The sequence below is a fragment of the Notamacropus eugenii genome, chromosome 2, assembly GCF_028372415.1.
Source record: "Notamacropus eugenii isolate mMacEug1 chromosome 2, mMacEug1.pri_v2, whole genome shotgun sequence".
In the NCBI taxonomy this organism is placed as follows: Eukaryota; Metazoa; Chordata; class Mammalia; order Diprotodontia; family Macropodidae; genus Notamacropus; species Notamacropus eugenii.
In genome coordinates, this window is record NC_092873.1 from 424,327,671 (window position 1) to 424,352,312 (window position 24,642).

The window sequence follows — 24,642 nt, forward strand, 5'->3', positions numbered from 1 at the left end:
AAACTACTCTAGTGTCTTTGTCAAGAAAACTCCTAATAGGGTCACGGGAAATCAGATACACAGAAACAACTGACTAACAATAAACTTGCTTAGTAATTACTTATATTTAAATTCATTGATTTCAACATGTTAAGTATAACACTTTTCAATTCCCTCCTTTAAGTCACCATTAGAATTCTTTGTTCATTCATTCTCATTTACTTTTCTTTAAATGATAGTAGTATGTACTTCAGTTTTCTGGGTATGCTCTTACGGAGGGTATTAAATCTTAAAAAACTTTCACATTTTCTCTATACCTTATACTTGTCCATTTTAATTGCATTATAGTGTTCAATGATGGATCACTATTCTTTCAATCATTCACTTACTCATTAATTTACAGTACATATTTCATGCATGCCTAATATAAGTTATGGTAGGAACCTGACAAATGTTTACATACTTTCAAGGTGCAGATGTACTGTGTTAGATGCTCAGATATAACCAGATGAATAAGACATAGCCCCTGCTCTCAAGAAATTTAGTATCTACTAGACAGTCTAGATGGGGAGATAGTATGGTATAAGGAAGGGAAAACTACTCAAGAAAGAATTTTCTTTTTGTTTGACCAGGAGCAAATCATATTAGCACTTGGGGCCCCAGTTTTACATGCAAAGCAGAGAGTTTAGACTAAATGACCTCCAAGATTCCTTCTAGCTCTGAGTCCCATGACTTAAATCCTAACTTGTGCACATGTTTACCATCACTTATTTACCAAATCACAACTTGTTTAGACTTTTCTCCCTCTTCTGTGAAACAGAGATAAAAACATCTGTGCTGTCTACTGCACAGGGCAGACTCAAATGAGATAATGCATCCTATGTGGTTTATACAGTCTTAGAAAAGCTGGCTGGTAGTATAAACTTGTTAAAGTAAATATACACACATATATTTGTGTGTGTTTTTTACAGGAAAGAAGGTAACAGGATAAGGTGGGCAAATAAATGCCAAATGAATGGAACAGAAAATGAATGCTACAGAGTTCAAAAAGAGGGAAATTGTGGTCTGAAGTGGTTAAAAAAAGGCTTTCTGGACGTGGTGGAAACTGAAGGTAATTCCTGAAAGATAATAATATGAAAATTTTTGGGGAACAGGGACATCTCAGGAAAAAGGAACAGCTGAGACAAAGGAATAAAGAGGGGAATAAACCAATTAGTTTTTTTTAATAAAATTAATTTATTTAGCTTTTTTAGTTTTCAACGTTCACTTTTATAAGATTTTGAGTTCCAAATTTTTTTCTACTTCCCTCCCTCTCCTCCTCCCTTCCCAAAACAGCATGCAATCTGATATAGTCCATACATGTACAATCATATTAAATATATTTCCATATTAGTCATGCTGTGAAAGAAGAATCAGAACAAAAGGAAAAAACCACAAGAAAGAAAAAAACAAGACAAAACAAAAATGAAAATAGTGTGCTTCGATCTGCATTCAGACTCCACGGTCCTTCCTCTGGATGTGGATAGCATTCTCCATCATGAGTCTTACAAATTATGTTTTGAGCACAATGAAACAGAATAGGTTTTTGTTTTTGTTGTTGTTTTCTGAAACAATATTGTCTTAGGGAATAGGAGGAAACAAAATTGGAAAGGTTGGCTTGGCCCAGACTGCCAAAGACCTTGAATGAGTTTGATCTTTATGCCTGTACTGAATGAGGAGACATTAAATGTTCATGAGCTTAGAAATGACATGATTTAAGTGGTGCAGTAGTTAGACTACTAGGCTTGGAAGTAAGAAATTACTGTTTAGTCATGACCAAATCTTCAAGATCTCATTTGGGATTTTCTTGGCAGAGATAATAAAATAGTTTGCCATTTTCTTCTCCAGCTCATTTTACAGACAAGGAAATTGAGGCAAACAGGATTAAATGACTTGGCCAAAGTCACACAGCTATTAAGTGTCTGAGGCTAGATTTGAACTCAGGAAGATGAACCTTCCTGACTCCAAGCCCAGCACTCTATCCACTGTCCCGCTTAGCTGCCCTGAAAGCAAGAAGACCCGAGTTCAGATATTACCTCAGAAACTTACCAATTGTATGACCCTAAGAAAGTCACTTCAGTGCTGTGTCTCAGTTTCCCTACCTGTAAAATGATGGGTTGAGTTCGATGGCTTCTAAATTCCGTTACAATTCTAAATGTATGAGTCTATAAATCTGGCAGTGGTAAGAGGGTGGATTTAAGAGAAAATACTGGAGGCAGAGAGATGAATCAGGGGTCACTGAAGTCACCCAAACATGAGATTAATGAAGAAATGTATGAATTGATAAGAGTTGTAACTGAAATGAAAGAATCGAGACTATTTCATAATAATGCAATTAAGAGGTCTCTGACCACATTTTAAACTCCTTCACCATTATAGAAACAACTGAATTTAAGGTCAAATTGGCAAAATAATTAAATAGGAAGATACCAGATGGGACATGTGTACTCCTCCCATTTCCAGCACTATTGCTTAAGTTCAGGTGAGCTAACAAATCCATCTATCTGCCAAAAAGGGCTAATTTGCCTTAGTTTTTGTCTTCCCAGAGGACAGAGAGACTAAGAGAAACAGAGACAAAAAAAGAGAAAGAGACACGGAGACAAGGAGACAGAGACTAATACAGAAAGCTGTGCATATTTAAAACGAGAATGGAAGGAGTCAATAAACAGAAAAAAAGTGAAGATATTGAAGGAGAAACTGGAAAAAAAAGGGGCATAAATGGACAAGCTGACTTTGGAGAAGAGGAGTCCAACCCCTTTGAGGCTATACAGAGGAAAGACAGTTTATTTAAAGAGAAACTGGTAATTGCAGGAGGAAAAAGTGCTTGCTGACAAACAGAGCTCTTATGGAATGGCATCCTATTCTTTGTTTTTAGTCGTTTGCCAAGAGTGAAAAAGGGGAGGGGGCCTGAGGGACAGTTGTTGGGGAATTGCCTTAAGGAATCCAAAAACCATGAAAAAAAGCATTTAGGGGCCCCAGTGAGGGCCCTGGTTGATGTTAGACCACATGAATTTGTGGTGGGCCCAGTGAACAAAATTTTATGACATTTTCCAGCTGTGCTCAACTGCTTGGGAGCTAGAACATAATTGGGTGGTAAGGCTGATCCAGAGTTGGGGATAGACTTAAGGGTTGCAAAGAAAGTTCAAGGGTCTCTAAGACGCTGGGGGTGGTAGGAGAAGTCCAAGTCCTTACACACCCTACTGAGTGGTCTGGCTTGAGTGAAGTTTTTCCCCTTCTGAAAATTTTATTTACCCTAATCATGGGATCATAGATTTAGAGCATTAAGATACATTGCTGACCAAAGTCACTCATCTCTCCAGATCAGCAATCCAAAGAAACAAACAACTACAGCTTGGGTAGTGAGTATAGCCATTTTATGCTCCATTAAATCATGGTCCTTTCTGAATAAGGGATGGGGGAAGTGGAGGAGAAAAGGAAATAGAGAAGGAGATTTTGTATATGTGAGCACTCACTTGTGTGCGCCACATGTGGTGTGTACCCTTGTAGGAACTCACTTTGAATACCATTTTGTTTGTGGACCATTTTAGACTTTCCTGTGGGGCCATATGCTGAAAAATGCTCCTTTTCCTTTACCACTTTCAGGAACGTCACATGGTAGAGTCTTTGTATACCATGTGATGGCAGCTCACTTTGTTTCCTTGACTAGGAGCAGGTTAGCAGTTACTGATTAATTCCAGCCAAAGCAAAAGAATGGCTGCTTTCTTGGCCCTGATGCTAGCCTCAGAAAAATCTACTGCTGGGTTTCCGCAGCCCTCCTCCCATCCATCGTTAAGCTGACACAGGGGGAGATTTTGTTACTCTAGCTAAGGCAATAGCCTTACTAGTAGGCAGAATAACTGTCCATAAGATTATTTTAGAAGTGTTTTAAAGCTTCCTCACCTATCTCCATTCTGTTCTTCTCTCTCTTGCCCAGTGATACCTACCATTCCTTTAACAAGGATAATAGCTATCAACTTTATAATGCTTTAAAAGTTTTCAAAGTGTTTTACCTCTGTTAACTCATTTGATACTAAGAACAACCCTGTGAGGCAGGTAGTGCTATTGTTTCCATTTAATAAAAAAATGAAATTAAGACTGAGAAAGGTTAATTAACTTAACCTGGGTCACATAACTAGTAACTACCTGAGGAGGATTTGAACTCCAGTCTTCCTAATTCCAGGTTCAACACTCTATCCACTATGTGTCACTTAGCTCCCCGATGGAAGGAGCAAAGCCCCTCACTCCACAATCCTCTAAGTCTTAAGATGCAGTTACCCCCTGGGAAATATGGCACATAAATTTAAGAGACAAATGGCTGATCTCCTTTCTTTTCTGAGAGCAAGTTTCACTAGAAGGGAAGGAGAGAGCATGAGAACACTGGACCCCTGAAGGGATAATGGGAGAGGATACCAAAAGGAAAAAAGAGATGCAGAATTCCAGAGACAAACTTGACCTACCTCATAGTCCTGCCTCAGGCCATCTCTATTTAGTGACATGAGACTAATAGTCTAAGGATTTTTTTTTTTAATCAAAATTTCTATTTCCAAAAGAAATAGCTCTCCACTCTGAATGTTTCCCTCTAGTCTTAGCATGACTAGAGCAAATCCACAAAGGTAGTAAACCTGCCTCTTCCCTGGTGCTGTTTATTTCCAGTTGACAAATATTGTGCTAGTGTTCACTTCAATTAGGCAATGTATTTGACAATCTGACTACTCCATCTGATGCCTCAAGGGCAAATTTCATCTCTTTCAAAAAGGAATAGGCCAGTAACTGATCTATATGAATAAAATATACAGGGAAGGAACATTCAGGAACAGTTGGGAAAAGCACCTTCTGCAGCAAGGATAACTAAATGTTCACATTTAAAAAAACAGAATTCCCATCAATAAAGCATGTGGTTTAAAGTGGGAAGAGTTGGGGGATTCAGAGCAAAGGCTATAACTACTGTTCATTCATCTGGATTTAAGGAGCTAGAGTCTAGACTTAGGTATCACTTTATGAGAGAAAAAAATTACCATAGAGTTAAATTGAGTAGGGATTTGAAACTACCAGCTCCAATACAGTACTTTATAATCGGTGCTCTGAAGCCAAAGAGAAGAAAGTAAGTGAAATGGATGTTACAGAATTATAGAATACTAGGCTTGGGAAGATTCCCAAAAGATCTTGCCTCTAGGCAAGTGAATGTCTTAATCATCCCACTAGATTAGTTAGCTGTCTCTTCTCTGTTTTAATGTTTCCAAGGACAAGGATGAAACAGACTCATTGGCGGATTCCAAGTGTTTTGTTGTCCAAAGAGTCACAAGTTCTTCCTAGAATCGGCTCCGTCCTCTTCTTTCCTGCTGTAATTCCTTGAATTTCTTCTCCTAATTGGTCTTCCTCCTTCCCATCTATCTCTTCTCTGGTCTATTTTCCACATCAGTTGTATCAAACACAAAGAGAAACTTGTACTACTACTATATGTATGGATCCCTACAAGCTGCATAATGATTTAGAAAATCATATATTAATATTATTCATGTTTTATTGTATTTTTATTCATTTTTTGATTTTACTAAATATTCCCCGGTTGCATTTTCATCTGGATCAGGATGCACGTTTTACACCTCTGGCCCACACCACTGGAGGTAACACAACACTTAATATCACTTCCCTATCTCCCCGTTGCCCCCTGACTTCTCTCATTCAAGGACTTTCACAATGGAACCAACCTCTCAAGCTTTACCTTATACTTACTGCTCCTCTTCATGTAGGTGGTGCAGTAGATAGAGCACCAGTGCAGGAGTCAGGAGGACCTGAGTTCAAATCTCACCTCAGACACTTGACACTCACTAGCTGTGTGACCTTGGGCAAATCACTTAACCCCAATTGCCTCATCCTGTGTCATCTCCAGTCATCCTGATGAATATCTGGTCACTGGATCCAGATGGCTCTGGAGGAGCAGTGAGGCTGGTGACCCGCACAGCCCTCCCTCACTTGAAACAAAGGCAAGTGCAAGTTATGTCATCATTTCTCTGATGGCATGGTCTTCTTTGTCAACGAAGGATGAACACATACACACACATTCCAGATGAACAGGTCCAATTTCCATCTCCAGTTTCTGTTCTGACCTTAAGTTCCTCATACCTTTCCTAAAAGGTTGTGAAGTCTTCCCTGGACCTTCCTAAGTGAAAATGCTTCCTTCCTCCTCAAAATTTCTCTAACTCTTCTTGACCTTTATTACATTCGATCCCACATAATTCTTATTTCCAGACATTTCATATACTACCACCCCCCATTTCCCTGCCTCAGATCCTAAGTTCCTTGAGGATGGGGACTATGTAATATATCCTCTTTGCATCTGTAGCACCTTGAGCACAGAAACTTGATGAAAATTATGGATCCCTCAAAGTTAGTCCTCAGTGAAGGGAAAGGGGAAAATCATTTCTTCCTTTCTCAGAGGGGGATGCAGAGGTTAAGGGCGTCAAAATAATATGCCCAATCATGTTGTTTGTCCTTTGTTCTGGAAGAGAACCATGACATCAGGAAGGGGATGTCATGATTGCAAATGAATTGAATTGAAGTAAAGAAAGGTTATGCAAAGTCACCAGCCTCATTCTCTGCTCCACATCCATCTGGGTCCAGTCGTAAGACATAGAGCAGGACACCTGGAGATGGCCCTCATGCCCAGTCATAATGAAGGATCTGAGAGCAGACATCAGGGCTCCTCATCCCTACGCTGTCCTTGGCTTCCAAAATTTTTCTGCTGTTCAGATAGCATACAAGAAAAGTAAATTGACTGGGAGGTAAGCTTTATTTGCCTTGGAAAAGTTGGTGAGATTTATGAAGAGGGTGCTGTGCAAGTATTCCCTGTTTTATTTTTTTTTCAGAAAATTTAAGAATAAATGGGCTTACATTAAGAGGAGAGAATATTTTCTGGGTGTATGTTATAGGAACCAATAAATTGTAAGTCCATTGAAGGCAGGAGCTATTTTATTTTTATCACTCCATCCCCCCAGAGCCTAATCTGGTTCCTTAAACATTAGAGGCTCTTATTGAATATTTTAAAAATTGAATTGAAGTTGAAATGAATTGAGTGGTCATTTTTGGATGTAAATTTGTTTAACATTAAGTACTATCATGACACTAGCAGAGATACACACTTTAGTTAAGACATGGTTCCTGCCTTCATAAAGCTTATGTTTTAGTTGAGGGATATCTTCTAAAACATGGTACTGAATTCAGGTACAAATGTGGCCACTAATCCATGCAGAAGTATCCCTGGAGGCCATATGTTGACCTGGTATTAAAACATAATATTATTTATGTTTTATTACATTTTCATTTATTTTTGTCACATATTTCCCAAATGCATTTTAATCTGGTTTCTTTCCCACTCGGAAGTGCTATGGGTCACCTGTGACCTACAGGTGATGTGTTTGACACCTCTGCTCTAAAAGATACCAATACAAATAGCTACAACTCATTATAGTTTCTGAACAGAGGGAGGAAAAAAGATGGTGTGAGATATTGTGGACAAACAATTGACAAGACTTGACAAGTGGTTGTCTACAGAGATGAAGGGGGGTTAAGGTAACTGAGATTTATAAGCTGAGTAATTGTGATCATGGAATCCTATGTCAAGGTGGTGACTTCAGTGGAACTGGGGATGATAGGCTGTGGGGGCAGGAGGAGATGATGGATGGATTCTTTTTGAGAAAGGTTGAGTTTGAGCTGCTCTTGGTATATTCAGTTTGGGAGAAAAAAGCACTCTGTAAATAGGAAGCATTATTAAGGTTTTTGATTCAACCAACCTATCAATTAACACACACTGATTAAGGGTCAATATACTATACCATCCATTTACCAATACACCATGACATACTAATATATACCAATCAATACACCAGTCATTGTGCGAGACGAAATAGTCCCATGCATCAAGGAGCTTATGTTTTATTAAGGAATATAGCATGTGCACATATAAGAATTTGCAAAAAAATAAAAAATAAAAAGAATTCAATAAATATTAGGTAATTTCAGGGTGGGAAAAGGCACTGGAAGCTGATGGATAAATAAAGGCTTCATTTAGGGGGTAGTGTTTAAATTGAGCTTTGAAGAACACTAGGGATTCTAAGTGACAGAGATGGTGGTTCCAAGCATGGGGAATAACTTTAAAAAAAATGACAAGAAAGAAAAAAGCAAAAAAAAAAAAAGAAAGAAAGAAAGGGGAAAGAGAAATGCAATATGTTTTCAGTTTATATCTACTTAGAGTAAGTACATAACTGTATAGTTTTATTAATCTTATCAATAACAGAATAAATGCTATGTTAACAGTATTTTACAATTATTTCAGTATTATAGCTTATATAATTCAACCATATGACTTAACCATGAACTTTCATAAAATTCATTCATCTTGCCATATTAAAATCGTATTTTATTGAGATGGAGATTTTTTATGATTTGTGAAACGTCTACCATATTGTCAAAAAACCCACCCCTACACTTTTTCCCAAAAATATCCTACTTAAAATTATTATGATCACTAATGGAATTGTAGTTATTGTTTATTATATGAATCTGATATTAAAATTATGGTACTTATTAGCAAAGGATCATACAGTCTTGTTGAATGAATGAGTTGAATACAGTTGCAAAGGAAAACTCATGGTTATGCTATAGGTTTCAAGAAGCATATCCTTCTGAATTTTCATCAGTATTCATTCATTCATCCATTTACTCATTAGGTCATTCATTTAGTCATTCATTCGATTTCTAGCAAATTTCTAGTAGTTTACACGCTTCCATTAATGTGCTTCCTACAAGAAAAATCATCCAGTAGACTCAAATAGCTTTTAACAAAGGCACTTTCTAAAGTTGCGTACTAAGACTGCAAAGATTCCCCACTCCCACCCCTTCCCCCAAATTCTGGGGCACATCCTCTCACAAATACTTACAGTGTCTGTGGTAAAAGTAGACTAAAAGTTGCAGTAAGATGGTAGTACTTTTGCACACGGCTAAAGAATATGTGTGAAAAGGATCTCCTCTACAAGTTGTCACAATCCCTGATAAGGATAGCTGCCACTATTGCCCATTCATTGCATGTGCTTCCACTGCTGTTGGTCATGATCACTCCAGGGGGATACCGCTAGTGGACATCAATACTGATGCCATTCAATTCTGATTGACAGTGGGACTTCTGACGGGACTTAGAGATTGACTGACCTCATCAGGTTTCCCAGCTACTTCCATCACAGACTACTAATTCACCTAATATCAAGGAAGAAGCATAAGAGATAGAGGTGATCATATATATGATCCTAGCTACCATAGTCAGGTAAGAGACAAAGAAGGCACCTTTCCCCACACCTAGCTCTCAGAGGCATCTTAAAATAATTCTGACCTTTCATAGTTACAAAGAAAAACATGTAATTAAGGGGTGTACCCCTTGGGTTCTGGCTCGGTGACCCTTGAGTGCCTGGTATTTCTGGCTCTTCAGCAGATTAGAAAACTCTTCATCATTGTACAGTCAAACTCCTCAGGTATTTATGGGCAGAAACAGACACCACGCTGACCCCTGAACCTCCCTAAATTTCCAGGTTGTTGTTTGAACTGCAACAAGGCAGAGAATATCTGTGAATGCTCCAAGAACTGACCTCCATTTTTCAGTGCACCCAAGCTACACAGGAAAAATATCACAGAGAACATCTTATATCTCCAGTCTATTCTCATCTTCCTCTTCCTTCTCTCCCACATTTTCCCCTTTCTCCTCCTCCATCTCCTTTTATCTTCTCATGGAATAGAGAAAAGAGAGGTAAACCTGGAATTAAGACAGACGAAGGTTCAAATTTTGCCTCCTGTAGCCCCATGATAATGGTCAAGTCTTTCAACTTCCCTAGGCTGAGCTTTCTTAACTGTCAGATGGGGATAATGATGTGCCTATACTGTTTGAAAGAAAGTGCTTTATAAACCCTCAAGTCCTACAGTGCATTATTATGATCATTGTGGGCTATTGTCTCTTCTCTTTTTCCCCGTCATCATCTTCTTTCTCATTCAACAAATACTTGTTAAGCATATATTATGTGCTCAGCACTGGGAATACAAAAACAGAAACAAAAACCATCTCTATCATTAAAAAGCTTACATTCCAATCTGGGGGAAAGTGTACATAGATAAATAAATTCAAAATATGTGCAAACTAAAAAGTACCTGGTGGGGGAGGAGTCTGTAGAGATCACAGAAGCTGCATGCAGGACATGACATATCAGCCTTCAAGAAAGCTAGGAATTCTAAGAGGCAGAGGCTGAGGATAGAGTGCATTCCAGGCCAAGGGACCATCTGTAAAAAGGTGTGAGGACAAAAGGTAGGTGGAAAAGGCAAGTGTGAAAAAAGGCAAAGTGTGAGAAGAAAAGTAACGTATGAGCGTGGCATGCTAGGAAGTAAGACAGGAGACATTTTGAATGGCTTTAAAATTCCAAAGAGTTTTATATTTTATCTTTTCTTATATTTTGCGATGCTATTTATTTTTATTTTGTATTTTATCTTTTATTTTGTACAGGGCAATGATGTAATAATAGTCAATATTTATATTGAACTTGTTTATTTTCAAAGTACTTTACAAACATTTCACTTTATTCTCACAACAACCCTAGAAGGTATTGTTATTATTATTATACTTATTTTATAGATGAAGAAACTCAGTAGAACAGAGGTCAACTGGTTTGCCCAGTGTCACACAGCTATTAAGTAACTGTGGCCAGTTTTGAATTCAGATCTTCCTGATTCCAGTTCCAGTGCTCTAATCACTGCACCAGCTAGCTTTCAGAACACCACTTTAGCAGCTATGTGGAAGATAGAGAGTCTAGAAACTAGATGCTGGGAGACTGATTAGAAGTCTAGTACAATAGTCCAGACAGAAGGTGATGAGTGACTAAACTAGGTTCATGGTTGTGAGATATTGTCAAGGTGGAATTGACGAGATGACCATGGAAACACCTTCCAAATCTAAGATTCTGTTGGTGAGCTTTTCCCATACTGTTCTCTCTCCTGTGGTGAATTTATTCACTAAACAAATATTTCCTGGACAACTATGAAATATAATAAACTTGCTCCTGCTCTGTTTCTATTTATCTGTAAACTTTCTCCTTCCCTTCTTTTTCTCCATCCTACCCTTCCTCCTTCTTTTCTTGCTCTTCTTTTTTAAATGCTTCCTTCCTCTTTTCTCTCATAATCACAGTAATACCTTGTCTCACCTGGAATTGAGAGATAGCTTCAAATGAAAGGAAAAGCATAAGTCCCCAGGGAGTGAAACCTTAGCAGTCTCTTCCTAGGCCCTGGGGAGAGAAAAGATGGAATGGGATAGGACAAGACTTGAAGAGTTGCTGCTCCATCTCAACACATGATTCTCACGGGGATCCTTACAGGTCCTAGACTCTGCCACTAGGTTTCCCCTTCTGTCCAGCTGGACTAACCATTCTGGTTGGGAAATGGACCTTGTGCTAATCTCTGCCACATAGCTGCATATTTTCTTCATGCGTGGAAAGTCCCTTTGAAGAGAGAAGGAATTCAGGCGCAGAGGAGACGCATGGCTAAGCAAAGGGGGCACCAACCCACTGGGAAGTGCCCTGAGCTTCCATGGGCAAAATGGTGTTTAAAGACACATTCTCCTCCTTGTGTCTCCATCACCACCATGAAATGAGATGTTTTTATTGATATTTTATCAAGCTGGGCAGGCCAGGCCTTTAAGCCCAATGCAATGTCAATAGGACAATTACTATGCAAATCTTATTAGAACTGAGTCCTGCTTAAATTAATGGGATTTTTGCTCCACACCACCCATGTAGCCCTGACCATTTATCACAAGTTCTTCTTGATCTCTACTTTTCTGATATTTCAAAAAGAAACCCAACCCCTTCCTTATGCCCAGCCCCCACCCCCAAGATACCCGCTCCTCCCCTGCACATTTCTGCTACCCAAATTCATCCGGCTGAACAACCACACACAGCCTTTTCAAGAGAGCTTACTCCTCTGCTGGCAGCAAAAGCAGAAACACATAACTTGATCTCAATCAACTGGTGTAAAAACCCCAACAAAAATACATCTGGGCTGACAACCTGGTTTCCAGCTTTCCACTGGACAGGAGGGGCAATAGCTCAGCTCCAGCCCCTCCAAGTAAACACTTTATTACAGAATTAAGACCCTTAAGAGAGACACTGGAAAGCAGCTCTGCTTGTAATACACCACATAAACTAGATATTCACCTCATTTTGCACTGTGCTTTGTGAACTGGAAAGCATTTTGTTGGGGTTTAAGGGGAAAGAAAATGGCACACATTGATGTTTTCGACTTTACCTTCTTGTCTACTCCCAATGACAGAAAATAATTTTCCATTTCCTTAGGGCCAAGTAAAAAGTAGTCAAAGATACTGAATATTAGAATTAGAATGGGGGAGCACAGTGCCAAGCCTAATGCAGGCCTTTAAGGTTGAATCTGACATGGAGAAAGCTTCACAGGAGTTGGTGATATCCCCAAGTGAATTCAGATGCTGATGGGTTCTTTGCTTACTGGAGGTCTTTAGGCAAGGACTGGATGACTACTCATTGGGGTATATTGTAAAAGGGATTCCTGTTCAATGACAGATTGGATTAGCTAACATTTGAAGTTCTTTATATCTCTGAGGTTCTTAAATGCATTCTAAATTCTTCCCTCCCCTCCCCCACTCCTCATTGCTTAGCTCCCCTCTCCAGTTCTCTCCTCTCCTTTTCTTCCTTGTCTTTCTTTTTTTTAATTTTGCCTTTGTATTCTATTTCCAAGCACATTGACCATCACCTGATAAGTGTTTAAGAAATGCAAGTTGTTTGATTCTATAAAAGTCCCCCTCATCCAGTTCTAGCCATGGTATAAGAAGACATTGGGTTGGGTCATAAAATAAAAGTAACTGCTAAAGTTCTGGTTACTCTTAGACTGTCAAAAAACACAAACTGGTTTAATAGGATTATAGACTCACAGAACCTCCAAACTGGAAGGGATAGCAGGAGCCAGTTAACACAACACATACTACACAAGACAGTTCTTTGCAACATACAAGAGTGTTCATCCCAGAAGATCTCCAGTCAGCTGCAACCTAATTATATTTTAACATGACCCATTCTTCTTTTGTACATCTTTAATTATTAGGAAGTTGGTTGTTGTTGGATTTTTTTTCTCTCTGTTATACTCAGCAGAAGTTTGTCTCTAATAATAGCTCCCCTTTTTATGTGGTTCTTTAAGGTTTATGAAAATGCTGTCCTCACAACTTTTCAAAGCAGATAGTTGTGCATAAGTCACATTCGATGGAGGCAGAAACTGAGACTACGTCATTAAGAGGTCTATCCAGAGTTAGACAGATAGTGTCAGAACCCAGGACTGGAACTCAAGCTTCTGGATTTAGAGACAGAGGACCTAGAAACTAACTTCTATCTCTGTTACTCCCTACTGACTTCTCAGCAGAAGGGTCTGTTTCTATAAAATGAGGATCTTAATGCTAAATGACTTTGACAGTCCTGTGGAGTCCAAGAGCTTAGAATCTTACATTGAATACTCTTTCCATGACACCAACAGTTGAAATCAGTTAAACACTACTGGTAATTTAAAACACAGCTGAAAACCAGTGTCTAGTTCACTGTTTGATTGGATTCATCCCATACTAAGTATTCTTTAAAATTTGTTCAAATCCACCCTTAGCCTATTCTCAGGGCAGCTAGGTGGTACAGTGGATAGAGTGCAAAGCCTAGAGTTAGAAAGGCCTGAGTTCAAATACAGCCTCAGACACTTAGGAACTGTATGATCCTGGGCAAGCTCTTTACCCTGGTTGCTTCAGCTTTCTCATCTGCAAAATGAACTGGAGAAGGAAATGGCAAAGCACTCCAGTATCCTTGCCAAGAAAATCCCAAATGGGGTCACAGAATGTTGGACACAGCTGAAAAATGGTGGAACAATAACAAGGATTCTTACCTTGGAGTTTGACAGTTTTCTAAGAGAAGACATCCTGTGGAATCTCTTCCTTAAAAAGTACAAATGACAGAAGCAACAGTTTAAAAAAAAAGGAAGAAGAAGAAAAGAACTTCTGAGTTGAGGTTTTAGCAGAATTACAAGGTGTCAATCAACAAACATTTACTGAATATTGGCTACGTGTCAGAATCTGTCCTAGACATTGGGGAAACAATCCCTGTCCTCAGACAATTTCTATTCTCTTGGGCCCTCAGCTGGCTGTCTCATGTGGTAAATGCCCAGATAAACAGATTTGAATCCTAGCTTGGCCACCAACTACAGAAACTTAGAGAGTCTCTGTCTCATTAAGGACCTGTTCCTTCAGTGAAGTAGGGAGTTGGCCTTAGTGATTTTTAAGACTCCTTCTAGCTCTAGAATTCTGTGATTCTGCTCCCAGGGAAGTGTTCAGAAACAAGACACTATTACACCTGAACATCTCTCATTGATTTCAGCACTGTCACCATGATGGGCTTTTAAGATAATTTAATTAAATTTTCCTTAACCAAGAGAAGCAACTCAGAGGGCAGAAGAATTTTTTTTTTAACTTTAATGATTTCTTTCTGAGTTATATGATTTCATAATGACATTAAATGTTAGAAACCCCAGCAGCTGGTGTGTTTATCCTGACTTGAGTGTATTAACCTCTTTAGCCTTTTTTTTTCCAGAAGAAGGATTCAGCATTATAGATTTGAGTGTCAGCTGTAGTGCCCCATGGACTGGCACCATGACAGAATCTAAAGTCCAGGCAGTAAGTAAACATGGATGACATTGCAGAGAGATAGTGTGAAGGAATATGTGTGTGTGTTCATGTGTGTTTATGTGTGTATGAGACAGCAATCGAGAGAGAGACAGACAGACAGACAGACAGAGAGAGACAGAGAGAGGCAGAGAGACAGAGAGAGGCAGAGAGACAGAGAGAAAGAGAGAGGAAGAGGAGGGGAAGAAGCAAAGGAGAGAATGAAAATGGGTGGACACGACAGGATGACTTAAGGCACCTGCAGCTGTTTGCACCCAAATCAAAGCAAACGCTGTGATCACCAGAGTGGAAAAACACAGAATTTACCGGGAGTTAAATAACTACTGGTGCTGGGGGTGTGAGGGCTGGGGGAGGGGGTGGTATTGGAAAATGGGATGAGGGAGAGGGAGGAGAAGGGAGAAAGTGATGGTGTACACATTTGAATGTTGCCTCTAAAATAACCCAGAGGTCGTTGAAACACCTTGATGGAAATCCCTGGATAATGTGAACCATTAGATTGCTCTCTTCCTGGGACAGAAATGAGTTGCCTGCCAAGTTGGGGGTGGCTGGTATCAGTTAGCAGGTGTGGCAGCCGGGTGGAAGGAAGGGCCCCCTTTTCTGGGACCAGGGAGCAGTAAGCCTTATGAGAAAGAACGCTTTCCTAAATAAAGTAGGTATACCACCCAACCCAACCCTCTTCTCCCTAGCCTAGATCTGAAAAATATAATGTATTCTCTTTCCCAGGCAGCTTAAAAAATAATAATAACAGGGTATATTTATGCTACACATTAGTGTTATTAAAGTACCTCTATCCTTCTTCTGCAGATAAGAAAACTAAGGATAGTCTTGGATTGAGTCTAGCAGTAAACAAGGAAGGATTCTAAGCTTGGTCTGTGCTACTCCTGTGAAAGGAAAGTAATTTGCCTGAGATTCCATTGCTAGTTAATAGACAAGCCAAGACTCAAACCCTTGACTTCTGACTCCAAGTCAGAAGTACATTCCAGAACTCAATGCTTCCTTAATCAAGAGACTTCATTCCAGACTGGTGGTTTATGGGAGAGAGAAAGGGGGATTTGCTACATTCTGCTGATGCTCTTTGTCCCTTCCCTAGAGAAGCTAATAAGAAATAATACTAGTGGTAATAACGATAATAGCTAATATTTGCATAGCCCTTTAAGGTTTGCAGAGCACTTTACATACATTTCATATAACGACATCCCATGAGGTAGATGCTGTTATGATGTATATTTTATAGATGAGGAAACTGATATTTAGAGAAGTTAAATGACATGCCTAGAGTCACAAAGCTAGTAGTTGTTTGAGGTAGTATTTGAACTCATATCTTTCGGAATATAACTCTAGCACCTCTCGAATAAGACCAGAAGTCTCATTGGGAGTAATGAGGGGTTGACCTTGAACCTTTTATTCCATGGGAATTCGACAAGAGTAGGGGCAAAGCTTTCCCCAGAGACTGGACACTGGTTAGGGAATGAAAAAGACAATTTGCTCTCCCTGTCTCTTCCCTCCCAGAGCACCTAGAGCATGTTTCTATCCGTGTGTTACCTGTCTGGTTGAAAGCAGAGAGAGGTCCTGGTTGCTGCCACCATCTTGGTGTCTGAGAGCCCTGGGGAACATGTGGTCCAGCCACACTAGTAGCCATGAGCATCTTTCCCTCCATTTCATCTTACAGGGCTACCTAATTAACAGCAGAATCAGAACTAAAGGAAAGAAAGCAGGTTAATTCTTAAGTTTACTCACCAGCTGTCAGGAAGATCAGGTGAGGTGGTAGAAAGGTGTGTGCAGAAAAAGCAGGGTGAGTGTATTTGGAGATGTGAGGAGGGTGTGATGTGGAGGAGGTGGAAGAAATGTGTGTGGGGGAGGGGAAGAGGGGGAGACATGGGGGAATGGCATTGGGGGAGTAGGGGATTTGGGGAGAGATATGAAGGGTGGGAGAGGAGTGCATTGGGGAGAGGTATTTAGAGAAGAGGAGATGGGGAGAGGTAGTTTGTGTGTGTATGTGTGTGTATATGTGTGTGTATGTGTGTGTGCATGTGCGTGCATGTGTATGTGAGTGTGTGAGTATATGTGTGCGTATGTGTGTGCGTGTATATGTGAGTGTGTGTGTATGTGTGAGTATGTGTGAGTATGTGTGTGTGAGTATGTGAGTATATGTGTATATATGTGTGTGTGTATGTGTGTGTGTGTATGTGTGCACATGCTTGTGGACAGTTACCCCTTTTATGGACAATACTCCTTTACTGTTATTCCTTGAGGTCTAAATAGTCTTATTGGCTTATTTTGTTACCAACTAGCAGCTTTCTTGTTTGGATCTAAACGTGATTAACTAGTCACCTAAACTTCATTTGGTCTTACAGAACAAGAACAATTTATTTAAAATATTAAACACTGTGATATCAAAGAATGATGATTAATTAAGCCCTCCCAACATCCATGGTCCCAAGTAAACCATGTCACCTTAACCTGGGGCTATTGTGGAGTTCAATGATTCCTCACTCCACTTTCTGGTCCCTCATTACTTGCTGGAAAGAAAACCCAGTACAATGCCTAATAGTAAAGGTCCTTTATCCCTACACAACAGAGTAGGTAGTGAATTATCTAAGTCACACATGGCAAAGGGACGGTATAGGAACTCAAGAGTGATAAGGGAAGTCTTACCTTGCCTCCTGACAGGCGTGGGGAACCTGTGGCCTCAAAGTTTGTGAAGTTTGGATTGAGTCAAAGGGCTGCACTTGAGGATCTAGAGAGCCACATGTGGCCCCAAGGTCAAAGATTCCCCACCCCTGTGAGGCAAACAACCTCAACCACAATCCTCTCCCTGACACATATTCAGGTCATAGTGTGTTGTAGTGTTGTAGCATTATTGTATTATGTTGTGTATAGTGGAAAACAACATAGCTGAGGCCTTCTTGCACAGAGAAGGAAGCATCTTCGAAGGCTGCCAGAATTTCAGAGGGTGAGGAGAATAGAAGAAGTCTGGAAAGAGGAGGAATAACCAGCAGAAGTCTTATGGCTCTGTGGTAGACCATAAACCTCCACTTCCTCAGATTCTATAGTTTCCTTCTTGAGAACCCTTTTATTGTTCTGCCCAGTTTCCACCATCATATTGGGTGGTCCCCTTCTCTCCAGAGACCTTATGGTGGAGAGGTTCTGGTACTGCTGTTCACAGTATGTAGATGTATGCTCTACCTCATTTTTTATTCCCTCCCTCAGGAACCAAGACTCATTCTCTCTCTCTCTCTCTCTCTCTCTCTCTCTCTCTCTCTCTCTCTCTCTCTCTCTCTCTCTCTCTCTCTCTCTCTCTCTCTCTCCCATTCCCTCTCTCACTCCCTCTTTTGCTCTCCCTCTCTCCATCTTACTACGTAACTCTCTGACAGTCTCTCCCTTTCATAAACCCAATCCAAAGGAGTGACTGATTCATGGTAGCCTGGGCCAGTCAAATGCAGATATCTCAGTCATTCATTATTAAAGAATTGTAAATAGCAACATCTCAGACACTAGAAGGTACTTACCCAGTCTCAGCTAAAAGATGGTGGGATTTTTTAAACCTGAGACTGAGATTGGAGCTAGAAAATGTGTCTAGTTCTCCTCACATCAGTTCTTTCCTAGATGATTTTTTTTTTGGTGGGGGAAAGTAAGGTAGATAGTGTCCTACATTCTTTGTTTCTGGAATCTGAGGCCCTGGGTTCAAATCCCATTTTTGCTCCTGTGTGACTTTAGTCAAGCCACTTAATGCTTCTCACCTGTAAAGTGGAGTTGGCCCAGATGCTGTCTAAACAGTTTCCTACAGCTTGAAATACTCTGATCTGAAAGAAAGACTGTCAAAGGCTTCCTGCAAGACACATCTCTGTGATGAGCTACCCTCCTACACAGAAACTTTCCTTTATATCTAAGGAAAGGCTACTAGATTTTTTTTGTCTTTTTCACTTAATCTAAGCTTGTACTCATATGTGTATGTTTGGAATGCATTTGCATGATGAATTCAAAAGTTCCCCAAGTTCAAGTAGTTCAAGACAACTTAATTTGTACAATCTACTGTTCTTGTATTCAAACCCAAGGTGAAGGACTTAACACACGAAATGCATAACAGGTTTGTAAACTTCAAAAGAAAAAGGGAGATATGGGCAGAGAGATGCGTAGGTAGAGGAATTAACTGTTAGGAAACTGAAGTGATTGCTAAGCCAACCCCCACCAAAGAAGTCAAAGTCATTCAAACCCATAGGGAAAAGCAGATTGAGGGAATCTTTTATATCTATCATTCTCCTGTCACTTCTCAGATTTCCCTTTCCTTGCTTCCTTCCATTACCAAAGCAAACTGAGAGCTGATCACAAGTATGAAATCAATGTTAAAGCTTGCTTATTCATTCACTTCATTCATTCATTCATTCATTCATTCATTCATTCATTCATTCTAAAAATGTCTCAGACATTTCCATTCTGGGCCTCAGTTCTTCATCTTCAAGATGAAGAGTTTAAATTAGCTCATTTCTGAAGTCATGGCTCTGTCATTTATTTACTAGATGCATAATTGTGGAAAGTCTCTTAACTTCCCTGATCTTTAGGTTCCCAATTTGTAAAAAAGGCATTCTAAGCAGTGATAAAATAAATGGCTTCCGAAAAACCTACAAAGACTTATGTGAAATGAGGGAAAAGGAAGTAGAATACTTTATAGTATAATAGCATTTTAAAAATGAACAGTTTTGAAGGGAAAAGATTTTAAAACTCTAAATACAGTAGTCAACCATTGATGAAGCATACTACCCACCATCTGTAGAATGAGACATACAGTTTTGGACATAACCAAAGAGAAGATTTGTCTTGCTTGACTATATATATTTGTTACCAGGGTTTCATTTTTGTTTTTATTTGGGGGGAGGGTGGCAGAGATGACAGGGAGAGAAAATAAATGCTAATTAATTGAATAAGTAAATAAATAAGGGGGAAAGGGCATTATAATACTTCTATTACCTTACAGATGTTGTGATGATCAGTTGAGAAGATATACATAAAGCACATTGTAACATTAAAATTCTACATAAATACAAGTCATAATTTTAACCTGCTGCTTTGGGATTATAGAAGACACCTAGTATCATAGAGACAGCAAAGCATTAGAGCAAAAGTATCACTTTCAGATTTGTCCTCTCTGTTCCCTTACAAAGGATAATTAGAACTAGTACAGTATAACCTTTCCTCAAATTTCTTTGGTATAACCTCATTAGAGTAGCATAAACTAAGCAATCAATCAAATACTAAGTCGTTAACAAGTACAAGTACTAGGGATATAAAGAAAGACAGAAAGTGGTTTCAACCCTCAAAGAGTTTATGTGTAAAGAACTAGGTTCATAGAGGTAATCTTAGAAAGGCTGGGGTTAACTGGGTTGTTGCTCAGTCCTTCATTCTTGAAGAGGACTAACGACATCACGAGGGTAGTGTCTTGATCTGCCAATGAATTAGATTTAAGTGAGGCAGAGTTATGTAGTCATCAGCCTCACTTTCTCCTCCAGAGTCACTGGAGTCCATCAGCAAGACTTAAGTCAAGATAACTGGCAATGGCCCAGCCATGACCTCGTAAGACCTCCTAGAGAAGAAGGGTTTTGAGGTAAGTTTTAAAGGAATATAGGGTCTTCCAAAAGTAGAGGTGGGGAGGCAAAGTCCTCCAAGCATGGGGGCCAGCCAGTACAAAGGCATGGGGATGGGAAATGGAGAAATAAAGTGTTATATGTGAGGAAAGGCAAGCAAGCCAGTGAATCTGGATTGCAGACTCTTTGGAAGGCAATGAAGTATAAGGCCAGAAAGGTATGAAGGAGACATGTTGTGAAGAGCTTTAAATGCCAAACAGAGCACTTTATATTTGATAGAGGAGGTAAGGGTATTGGAATTTATTAAATCAAGGAGTGCCAGTGTGCGGTAGGCTGAGAAGACTCAGGCCAGTTCCCCAGTAATTTAGGTCTGAAATTGGAACAAAATTCAATTCTCTGTGATCTATCTGTATAAGGCTATTCAAAGTGACTTATAGGAGGGGTGTCCTTCCCTTATCCTTCTCCAAGAGCTTCAAACTGCTCTTCTTAGAGAGAGGGTATACCAGACTACAATGATTTCTATGTTCCTTAATATTATTAGTTTAGGAGATGTAATTTTCAGGTTCAAGCTAAACTCTTTATTGCTATTTTGTAACAGGAAAAGGGGCACCCGAAGCTTTATGTCCAAGGCTTGCTTCCTTCCCACCAAATACCAGTTCTATAGTGAACACACATAGAAAAGGACAAATGAACCAAGTTGATTGTGTGTGTGTGTGTCTGTGTGTCTGTGTGTGTACCAGGAAATGAAGATTGGAGCCCTCCTATTAGAAATAAGAGAACTCAACTCAACCAAGAGTACCAGCCCTCACCCAAAGACAAATTCCTGGAAGTTTCTAGTGTGTAAGCTGGAAATAGAGACATGATTGAAATACTACATGTCTGCTTCTTCCCAAAGTCTTTTTAAAAATTTTTTCCTTCATCAGTTTGGAGAAGTTGACATCATTCATCTTCTCACTGGAAGCTGGATGTCAGAAGACCTGGAAGCCACCAACTAGAGGAGAAAGACTGTGGAGTCTCAATAACCTGAATCTCCTTTCTGCAGTCACCTCCATCACAAGTGCTAACCATGTACTTTGATCATTCCAATGAAGAGAAAGTCCCATACAATTGACCCTGTGATCCAGGATTACTCATTTAATAGATAACAAAAGGAGATTTACTTAGCCATAACAGGGGAAAGGACACTGGGAGAAAGGAAAGGAAAAAAGTATTGATTTAGTTGAGCAAGGGTTCCCAGTGTAATCCATGTTGCTAGTCTGGTCAAAGTAAGATGGAAGAATTCCAGTCCTTGTATGGAAAATTTTACGTGGAGCAAGGGGAAGGGTGTATTCTAGGACAATGTCCCCATTGGGTGGTAGATGAAAAAGACAGAAAGGTGAAACATGAAGGCTTTACCTTCTGTGCTATTTCTGTTGCATTCTCTTGTGAATTCATGTTTAATTACTATGGATTGGGTGCATTTTGGAGGTTTTTAATAGTAGAACTATTTGTAGAAAACAACTACTCTATCGTTAGTGACCAAGATCATGTGTCAAGATCATTGGCAATTACATTTACAAAGAATGTATTTTATTGATGACTTATGTCTTTATGGTGCAGTTATTTCAACATTCACCCTTCTCTTATGCTGTTTAAAACAATAAGCAAAAAAATTATGCACAGAGGTGCCATCTGACAAAGCATGCAATAGCCCATCCTAGTAACTGACAAAGGATACATTCTGCTGTAGTAGTCCATCATCTCTCTATTCTAAGCAAACAACCCCCCCCAAACCAAAAAGAATGATTCTTTAACGGTGAAATTTCAAATATGGAACACATTTACTGGCAACATGGGGGAGGCAGAGTGCTTTATCATTGTGTGGAAAATCTCATTTGATTGTAAAGATGGAATGTGATTTTTAAGAGCAAAAATTTGGTGGGGGTAAAAGATCTTCTCTGAGCCCAATGTCAGGTGATGTGCTTTTACTCCAATCAAGGGGGAGGAGAGGGGCGGAAGAGGTATCAGATGCAAATAGGGGGGGGGAGGGGAGTGAGATGAAGTGAGAGAAGCAATTCCGCAGAGGACCAGGAGTGCAAAAAGCCCACGAGGTCTCAGGGAGCGGGGTAGAGTTGCTTGGGCGGTCTACCTCTCTTTGTTGCTACCGCTTGACCACTGCAGCTTTCTAAGGAGCTCACCTACCAGGATACCGGACCCTCTCTAAGACAGCTGAGCTAAGTGCCTGCTGAAGGTAATGGAACGCTTGCTGAGAGAACGTCCTTGCCTCCCACCATCCAGAGAAGGAGATACTGAGGCTTGGACCTACCTCATGAGAAGAGAGTCCCAGGAAATCGTACCTGGATTATTTCTTGGCCCATATTCTTCTGCTATGAAAAATAAGCTCCCTGAACTGCAAAAACGTGGAATAACCCATGTCATATGCATAAGGCAAAACCTTGAAGCCAAATTTATCAAGCCTAACTTCTCGGAATTCTTGAAGTATTTAGTCTTGGAAATGGCAGATCATCCAGTTGAAAACATAATACGCTTTTTCGCCATAAGTAAAGACTTCATTGATGGAAGTCTGCAAGCAGGAGGAAAAGTACTCGTCCACGGAAATACGGGGATTTCCAGAAGCGCTTCTTTGGTTATTGCATATGTTATGGAAACATTTAGAATGAAGTTCAACGATGCATTTATGCTTGTGAAGGAAAAAAGACTCTGTGTTCATCCTAATGCTGGATTTGTCCACCAACTTCTGGAATATGAAGCCATTTATCTTGCAAAATTAGCTGTACAGCCATCACCACCGAAAAAGGAAAGAGTGACATCTTTTCAAGCTGACACAAGTGATAACTTGAAGCGAAGGCAAGAAGAGGAAGAGGAACCTGGAACTAAATACATGGCAGTTGTGTAGACTGGATGATGGTCCTTCACACTGGAATTATAGATATTGGAATTCCTATATGTCATGGGTAAAATTACATTAGTATTATAAAATGGTAAAAAAAAAAATAACTGAATAGTTTATTTTCCATTCCAGTTTGCTTCCAAGTGTTTTTTTTTTTTCCTGCAACTTGCTGAAGATTTTAATATGATGAACTTGGATAACACTGTTTCATTTTTTTCCTACATTTTAGAATTTTAGCCAAGGTTTTGGGTTTTTTTCTTCTTGGACTTTCCAAGAAGTTTTATTACAATAATGTGCTTTGCTTACTTAAAATTTCTTTCTTTGAATTATTATTTCATGAAAATAAAATGCAAGTTGGAGAGATTTATTTCCAAAATTATTTATTTAATTTATGATATATTTAAGAATGGTTTACTTTTAGAAATATATAGTCTAGTGGTGTTAAATGCAAATAGAAATGGGGGAGAAGGGACTAAACCAAATATGGCTTATTGACTTAGAAAATCACATATTCACATTATCTATGTTCTATTGTATTTTATTTATTTTGTTAAATATTTTACAGTTATAATTTAATCTGGTTTGGACCAGACTGGGGAGTGTTGCCCAGCAGCAATACCTTAGTTTAACACCTTTGAAGAAGTCCATTTTGACCCTGAGTACTTCCCTTAACTGCTGTCTGCCTTAATTTCCTTATCTGTAAACTGGGCCATAATAATAGCATCAACCTCTTAGGCTGTTGCAAGGGTAAAATGAGATAATATTTGTAAAGTACTTTGCAGACTTTAAAGTTCTGTATAAATGCTATTGCTATTAAATGAAATGTGACTCTAAGGAGAGATCAAAGTAATGGAACTGGTGATTCCTTAGTATTTTTGTCTTTCAGTCACATCTGACTCTTTGTGATCCCATAAGTATCTGAGGCTGGAGTTGAACAAAAGTCTTCCTGACTCCAGGCCTAGCACTCTGTCTGCTGTGCACCTAGTTGTCTGATTCATTAGTAGCAATGTTACTAAAAGCAAACCTTTCTGCTCTTCTAATAGTCACAGTAAAATTTTATTTAAGATTTACAAAGAACTATTTTTTTAACCTACCTATGAGGTAAGAAGTACTGATGTTATTATTCCCATTTTACAGATGAGTAAACTGATGCCCAGAGGGGTAAAATAAATGACCAATATTTGCATAGCTAGTGTACATCAGAGCAGGCATTCAAACTTGAGTCTCTTGACTCCAGACCTAATGGTCCCTCCGTTACACCATGAAGGCTCTCTGCTGGTTTCCCTGCTTCTGAATCCTCCTTTGGCTCTTTTTCTGCTTCTCTTTGTCAAGCATGACTCCTTCCCTGATTTTCCAGTCTGAGGAGTGTCTAGCTCCATACCATGGGTCTC

The 24,642-nt window shown here is 39.5% G+C and overlaps 1 pseudogene; it reads left to right on the plus strand.

Annotated features, from left to right (window-relative positions):
- LOC140529304 (serine/threonine/tyrosine-interacting protein pseudogene) overlaps positions 1-23,618 on the plus strand; it is a 65,689-nt pseudogene extending 42,071 nt beyond the window's left edge.
- Positions 23,619-24,642: the final 1,024 nt, after the last annotated feature.